This window comes from Apis dorsata, unplaced genomic scaffold, assembly GCF_000469605.1.
Source record: "Apis dorsata unplaced genomic scaffold, Apis dorsata 1.3 scaffold_1187, whole genome shotgun sequence".
Taxonomy (NCBI): Eukaryota; Metazoa; Arthropoda; class Insecta; order Hymenoptera; family Apidae; genus Apis; species Apis dorsata.
In genome coordinates this window covers 69,182-78,571 of record NW_006264284.1, presented here as the reverse complement: position 1 = coordinate 78,571, position 9,390 = coordinate 69,182, and the positions used below count along the sequence as shown (strand labels likewise).

General features: G+C 22.7%; 1 protein-coding gene across 3 annotated transcripts in view; it reads left to right on the top strand.

Moving 5' to 3' along the window:
* LOC102676123 (cadherin EGF LAG seven-pass G-type receptor 1-like) overlaps nt 1-9,390 on the top strand; it is a 154,115-nt gene that overhangs the window by 78,491 nt on the left and 66,234 nt on the right. The gene's annotated exons all lie outside the window — the stretch shown is intronic.

The following is a 9,390-nucleotide window of genomic DNA, read 5'->3' as shown; positions in this document are numbered from 1 at the left end:
ATAATAAAATAATAATAATAATAATAATAATAATAATAATAATAATAATAATAATAATAATAAAATCTGTCCGAATCATTTTTCACAATTTCTTCACTTTTTTGTTTTTGCTTTGGACTTTCAATCATTTCTTCCTGGGAGGAAATCATTTTCACAATCAATTGTTCTTTTCTTCATTCCTTTCCTGGACGAAAAACACGAAGATACTTCGATCGTCTCGATCGTTTCGACTACTTCTTCCGCTATATTTTCTTCCTTAACTTGATTGTAATTAGTATTCTCTAATCTATAAAAAATTAGATGGATAAAAAATAAATAAATAATAAATATTTATCTGAATTGGAATACGTTGCGTTGTTTATTTCAAGATATAAGGAATCACATTTTCAAAAGTTATGATAATAATAAGAAGAAGAAAATTGTATTAAATCGTATTTAAATATATTATGTTTATTTCGATACATGATGTGTTAATATATTTATGGAACATTTTTAAACAATCATTTGTACAAGTTAAAATAAAACTGATAAAAATGTCAATGATGCTTTATAAATTATATTAGCTTTATATTATTATAGCTATTTATAAATTATTCGAATTAATAAATAATTGAAGATGGAACACATTATCATTTTTTTCATTCAAAAATAAATTTAAAATTAATAGTATAATATAATAGTATAATATATATTAGCGTCATGTGATTATTAAGTGCTAATATGTTTACATATTTATTTATGTTACATATTTATTATTTATTTTTTTTAATTATGCATTATTTTTTTGCTCTTCAAATATTAATGCTACTTATTTTTGACATGAAAGGAAAAGTTTTACCAACATTTCCAAATATTGATCTCACTTAATTAATATATTAATATCTTGTGTATGTAATCCACAATGAAATTATATATGCATTTAGAATTCTAATGAAAGATAAAGATATGCTTATATTTGTAAATAAATTGCAAGATACTATTAAATCAATCAAAATAAAATTTCCAATTTTTCATCCGCATATGTAACATTGCTTCCTATATTTTCCAACAAAATTAATCTAACCTAACTATATCTTAGACTATTAGAATTGCAATTCTGTACAAATATATACTCTATTCTTAACTATTTAGATTGAAATAAATGTAATGTAATGTGAAAAATTTTTTTTTCCATAATTTTTACACAAAATGTAATTCTTTATTCCTTTATAATATATATGCAAAGATTAGGATCATTGAAATTAATCTTTTTTTAAATATATGATTATTAAATAAATATTCATTTAAATTTATTTAAATTATAAATTGTATTTACTCTTTGTAATTCACAATATTGAAAATGATATTTGATTGATATATATATAGATTTTTCAATTCTTATTTAATTCCAATTTATTATGTTTCCTTCTTGTTAATTCTCTAGAAAACGTTATGCATCCTACGTTCCCTAAGAAAAATAAAAATTTCAATGAAATTTATTTTTCAATTTCTAATTTTAATTGATTGTTCTATTTCACAGATTCAGTTTATTCTTATACAGGATGTTACAAGATTCAATTGAAATATCTCACAAGGGATTAAAGAAAAAAAATTTCTACAAAAGTTGTTTGATATAAAGATATATATTGTGTGATAGTAACAGTTTTTCTCTAAATGAACGAATAAAGATCACGAGTAAAGGTTAACTTTTTTTTTTCTTAAATGATTATGTAACTTTTAATATAGTTTATTGTCTTTTTTTAATTTTTATGTAATCGTTAGTTAGTTTATGAAAGTTAGTTTATGAAAAAAAAAAAATCAAAAAATCCTAGATTTATCGAAATATCATTGATTTAGGAAATATTTTAACTTGAAGTTCGTAAAATTGGATCAGAATAAACTTAAATATTAAATCGAATAAAATTTTTAATTTTTAATTGATCAAAAATTACAATAAAAAAAATTGATTGTTAATTAAAAAATTGATGTAATCTATTAGTGAAATTCTGATATTATTGATAAAAAAAATTAATTATCGAAAAATTTAATTGATTTAATCTATAAATCATTAAATTATAATAATTATAATCATTAATGAAAGAAATAAATAAATGCTGATTTATAAATAGAATCTTATTAAAATTTCAATTAAATCATTACTTCATTTAATATTATTTTTATTTTTACTTTATTTATCGAATTTGGAGATTTTATACGATTGAAACAAAAATATAACATTTAATTATTAGCAATTAAAGTAATAATTTAATCATTAATCCTTGAAATTATTCTGAATCAGATTTAACTAATAATCTACATTTTAATCATTGTTATAATTCATTAAAGTAAACATAATAATCATAGCCATCAAACAATAATTATCACTGGATAGGATAATCTAATAATCTTGTAATTTGTGATTAACTAACAAATCTCTAATCAAATTGGAATGATTATCATCATACATATACATATTCTATTATAATCAAAAACCAAAAAGTTTTAAAGATATTTGATAATCGATAAAGAATAATGATAATTTATAATGTGAAAAAATAAAATATCTTTTTTTTATAAAAATTGAAATTTTTGTTTTTTTTATTAGAATAAAGAAATCAAATAAATAATAATTTTTTGTATTTTTATAAAAATATTATTATATTCGATAAAAATGAATTAATGTTGCGAAATAAAAATCAGACAAAAAATTTTTTGTGAAAATTTTTTATCTGAATCACAAATATATAAAATAATTTTAATATTGAAATTTCAATATTATTATTATATTAATTGTTATTATTTATTTTATAAACAAATTTGTGATATTTTTCATTTTTTTATAATTATTTTAAATTTATAATAAGTGTATTTAATATTTGATGATTATATTCTTGATTTTAATTATATAAACAGAAATATTTTCAAAATAGAATTCCATAAAAATATAAATATACTAAAATAAATTATAAGACATTATATAGAATAATATTCGCAAAACCTCTTTAAAGAGTTAATTTTATAAAAATAAATATAAAAGTTGGTATACAAAAATATCAGTTGAGACTCGTTTATTAAATTACAAACATTTGAAGTTGATTGAACAAAGCAAACTTATTTTATCTCCCTCACATTCTATTTCTTCTTCGCTTCATGTAACGTAAATTTAAATTATTCATAACTTAATAAATAAGTTTTACTAAAAAAATTTTATATTTTTTAAATTTTAGATTCTAAAATAAAATTATCGATATGTTATGGATATCTTATACATAATTCTTGATACATTGATCGTTAATTATCATTTATAGGTGGAAATAATTAAAATTTTTATCTTTTCTTCTTTGTAACATAAGTTACAAAAAAATAGATACATTTTATTGGAAAGTTATATTGTAATCTATTACAGTCATTTCTATTCGTGTTATTAATATCTTATATTCGATATTTTAAATATATCGAAAATTCAACGAAATATCGTTATTTGTATTTATTTGTATTATCTATTATCGATAACATAAAAATTATCGATATTTGTCGATAATAATATCGATAACCATAACATTAAATTGATCCAATTGATCCAAAGATATGCCTCAAATACATTAACAATCTACATGTACGTACCTTTGAAACATTTAAAATAGCCATTTATAATTTCATAAATCAATTATGTAAAATTATTTTATTATACTTATCGATTTTATTATTTTTGTTTCTCCGTTTCTCATTTGTCGATCTCCTCTTCTCTAAATATGGCGGCCATCGCGTTCTTTCAAGCAATTTGCTTCTTTATTTTATTATCGTAATCAGGATTCTCTTTGTCCCATAACGCCAGCAAATTCTGCATTACTGTTATAAATTTATCGTTGTCGAACATAATAACACTTTTCATCTCGAGTATTCGTTTCTCTGGGAATGAACGATTCAATTGCTGTCGCGTAAATGTATCCCTTTACACAACGATTTCTGTATCGCGATTCACGCATGCGATACGTGTCCGATCATCCTTTCACACGGCGATTTATGTATAGCGATTCACGTATACGATACGCGTCCAAGCATAAGATACTTGGAGATACGAAACAGTTATGGAAATTTTTCATAGGTTAGGTTATTTATTATGTGAAACGCAATTTTTTTTAAAAAAAATTTTCACATTATTTTAGTTTCGATGAGAACGGATAGAAAGAAGTTATTGGAAATAAAATTTTAATTTGAAAAATGCAAAAATAAAATTTTTTTATCATAAAAATATCATAAAATATTTTGTTTATCAGGAAAGTTTTCCATTAGTATAATATGTATTGTTATTTAGTGAATATTTTGTTATTCTATATAAAAATATTATAAAAATGATATGATATTGTATTATAAAATAAAATTTATTTATCTTATGGAATCTTTTTTGTGATGTATCTTAAAATACAATTATCAAATTATTATGTACAACATTATCTTTTTTTTGAAAGTTAATAGCTAAGAATAGAATTAAAAATATGTTTTAAATGATTAAAGAAAGATATTTTTACATTTTTAAAGATAGATTTGAATATTTTTTAAAGATGTTGCTACATTTTAAAAAAATATCTTGTACGAGTTTGTTGAAATCAAGGACTAATATTTTCAAATATAAAATAAATTGTTATAATAAATATTAATATTAATAGTAAAAAAATTAATGAAGTTTTTCAAATATTAAATATAAATACTTTTGATTATAATTGCAAATATAAAATATATTTTAATAATTTTTTAATATTTGTATCATTATTATATAAATAATAATTTCTAAAATAGATATTATTAGATATATTAAATGTACTATACATAATTCATTCTTGATCGAATTTCAAACTAATTTCGAAATAATAACTTAATCATCAACGTGTTTATTATACAGATTCTTGATAAAATATTTGTTCCAAAAGGAATCATTTTTAAAAAGATTCCTAATAATAAAATTCCTTTCCATAAAAATTCATAAATATATAAACAATATATAAAAATATATTATACTTATATGATGGATATAGAATATCAATATGTATTCGAATATATTCCTTTTGGAAGGCCGATTCTCTAGACCAAAACAAACATAAAAGTATACACAAATATCGGTTGAAACTTAATTGCGTTAAAGATGGAGACAGAGCGAGATAACTCTATCTCTGTCGCACCGCTACCTCTATCTCTTATAACGTAATAAATAACTTTCAATATTTTACATTTCTTTTGATTTCTCCCTTTTTTTTTTTTTTTTTTTTTTTTTGAATCAATTATATATTCAAAGATACATCACGAATATATTAACACACTGTAGACAAATTCAACAGAGAGAACCATTCAGATGGTCGCTTCAATGGCATTCAATATCCTCGGTCAGTTGACGACTTTGTGTAGCAGCTAACAAAATATATGTAGAAGAAATCAATGTGTTATTCACGTGAGAGTTATCGTTTTATATGTATTACTACAGAAATTACATGACCTAGAATAACGTTGCCAAAAAAGTGCCATTTGAGAGAAATATTTTAGGGACTATATATTTTAGACGACATACTGGTATTTGCATAATTATTATTCATTCAGAGGTTGTTCAAGATAAATGTATAAAAATAATTAAAAAATACGGAAATCAGAGACAACTATTAATAAAAAACATAACCAAATATTTAATATTCAGTTCACGAATTTTATAAATCTTCAAATTAAATTCAAAGTATTTTAAAAAATTTACTTGAAAACAAAGCTTTGGAGAAAAAATATAATGATTGATATATATCAATTTCTTTTTCTTTATTTTTTTCATGTAAAATCAATTCTTGCATTATAAATCAGCCAGTTTATTAGTATTACAATGACTGCCCCAGTATATATAATAGTCAAAGAGATAAAATTTAAAGTTCATTAATCTTTGAAAGAAATATATATTCAAAGATATATTTTTTAATTTTCAGGAAGATATTCAATAAAGATATTAAATTTTGCATCGATATGTTTATTTGTGTATGTATTATTATGAAAGAATTTTCTGCCAATTTTTTGGATATAAACCAAATGACCAATAGACTGAGGATAATGACAATAATAAAATGATCTATAGAGATTGAAACATATTGCAATGCAAGTATCAATTCAAAGGATAGATTTAAAACAGTTTATAAATGTTGAAAGACATAAAACTAGTGATGGATTTTAACGATCTATAGATTAAAACATGTTACAGAAAACTGTGGATTTAAGATAGATACGTAAAAATACATTGTGATATAGGTATCAATTCAAACAATAGATTTAAAATGGTCTCGACACACTGAAATATGTTACGATGTAGGTATCGATGCAACTGATGGGTTTAAAACGATTTATAGATATTGAAACACATTTCGATATAGAAAGTAATGGGTTTGAAAGTATAGATATCAAAACATGTTTCGATATAGGAAATGATGAGTTTAAAGCGATTTACAAACGTTGCCTTACAACGATTTACAAAATGTCTTATGATGCATCGATACAAGTAATAGTCTTCCTCAGATATTGAAATATTTTATGATAGAAGAAGTGATGGATTTAAAGCGATATATAAATATTGAAACACATTTCAGTATAGAAAGTGATAGATTTAAAGCAATTTATACATAGTGATGGTCTAATATCGACACGAGTGATGGGTTTAAAGTAATCTATAGATATTGAAACATTTTGTGATAAAGGAAGTGATGGGTTTATAAAGCGATATATAAATATTGAAACATATTTCGATTTAGGAAATAGATTTAATACAAATTATTGAAATCTATTGCCATATTAACATCGACAAATAATGGATTAAAACAGTGTATTGCTTATTGAAATATTGAATATTATTTTATTAAAAGAAAATGATGGATTTTAAAGCAGTTTTTGAAATATATTGTGAAATAAATTACATTAAAAATATCAAGTTATTTAATTATTTAATGAATCTATAAATATTGAAATATATTATGATCGATTGAAGCAATGGATCGATAGTTCACATCAATACTACCAGCAATGATTTTAAACTCATTTCTTGATCGTTTTAAACCCATCGCTTAAATTGCACAATTGTTTTCAGTATTTGTTCACCGCTTTAAATCCATCGCTTGCTTCATCGCGATATGTTTCAATACTTAAAGATTGCTTTAAATATTTGCATTGCAATAAGTTTCAAAGTTTGTTGTTAAAATCGCTATTTTAAATCTCATGAGAATTATTAGTTCGCTTTTATAAGATCTCTCGCGACGATATGTGAATTAGTTAAGATAAAATGGTGGATAACTTATCCTACGTTTAAATGTTCAGACGATTCAATTCTTGTAAAATTCAGATTTCGATTTCGTGAATTCTCAATCTTTTGCCAACTTTCTTCGATTCGAAGCGGTTATTCGAATCTCAACTTAGAAAAGATTCGAAGTTTTCAAGATTATGGAGATTAGAATCACTTTGAATATAATTTATAGTCTAGAACTTTCGAAAATCTTCATAAATTTTGCTAGACTTAGAAATCTTTGTAGCTTCAAGAATTTTATTTACTTATTTTTTTTTTTATATATAATATTTCTTGTATATATAGTATCAATTAAATTGGGAAAGGAATATCGAGCAAAAAATTTATTAACAAAGTTTTACAATGTATGTAAAATCTTATTAAATTTAATCTTTTTGATTTAATTTTTTTTCTTTTATTTTTGCTATTCCTTTCTATATTCGATTTATTACACTCGATTTTATTACACGAGAAATACTATTGAAACTCTCAAGTCTCCTCTTTCACGTGGCAATATTTGTAGCACAGATTTATAAGAGATATGCGTACTGGAATAAAATATAAGAAATCTCTTTCAGACAGCAATACTTGCTCAATCAAATTTATATGATAAATTCTGACTATATTCAGAATGTTAATATATTCATGAAATACTTTTGGAAATATCTCTATTCTAGAGACTAAAGCAAAAATATTGATTGAGACTTGTTTATTATTAATTATAATTATTAATTATTAATTATAATTATAATTATTAATTATAAACAATTTAAGTTTGCTTTATTTAATACTATGATGGCCAATAACACGACACTAGCGCCACGTGATCAACTATCAGTATCTAATGTGCTTACATATTTATTTACATATCTATTTATGTCTTTTTTTAATTATTCATTACTTCTACATTTTTATTTTTCAAATTTTAAAATTATTTTATAAACACGACAAAAATATTAGTTGTATTCATTTTTGATGTGAAAATTATATCAAATCTCTAAAGATGTTCTATGAATATATTGATATTTTGTATATGATTCGAAATATTTTAGATTTCACGATTAAAAATTGATTGACGAATGTTAAAAACAATGTTATAATTCATAAATCGTATTTTATTGAAGAAATAAAAAATCAATATATGTGTACTGTAATATATTCATGGGATATTTATAAAAGTTAAAACAAACAATAAAAATATTGATTAAGATTTCTTAAGTTATAATACAATTTAAATCTGCATTAAATGAAGTTAAACGAAAATAAAGTGATGTATCTCTGTCAATTATCGTTTCTGCTTCATTTTAATACTAGCTAATGATACATTAATACCACGTGACTATTAACTACTATTGTAAAATCTAATATATTAACACTACTTATTTACTTATTTATCTATGTATTTTCTTAATTATTTATTTTTACTTTTTCATATCTCGAATATTAAAATTTGTGCGATTTTCTTTAATCTAGTTATACAATGCAGTGCAACATATATACTTGATATAATATATGACACTTTTTCATTTTGTTTTTACTTTCTTTATTACTATGTTCACTTCTTTAAATATCTAATTTCTTGTGTATCCAATTTAAAGATTTCCAATTACTTTATTATCCAATTTACGATCCATCTCATGATCCAAATTATTATATTTCTCACCAAACACGACAAAACTATATTTTTTTTCTTATTCTTGACGCGCAAAATAGAACCTGAATCAACATCTCCAAAAGTGTTCCACGAATATATTAACAATTTATATATGGACTCGAAGCGATTCGAAGCGTTTCAGATCCCGTCACTAGAAGTTGTCGAAATGTAGAAACAAATGGCGGCATTCACACGATAGCTGCACGTATCGCTTGTACGTTGAACAAGGAACAGTGCTGCATCTGAATATCTGTTGATCGAACGCATATGTGAATCGTTGTGTGGAAGATTGGTTGTATCGTTGCATATACGTGAAATCCCTTGTGAAACATCTCTTTAAAGAGAATGTCGTGGGAAATAGGTTCTTCACACTGTGATTTACGTATGATCAAAGTTACTGAATAAAATACTGTGAGTACAACTGCACAGTAGAAAATACGAATTGGAATCGATTGTTTTCTAA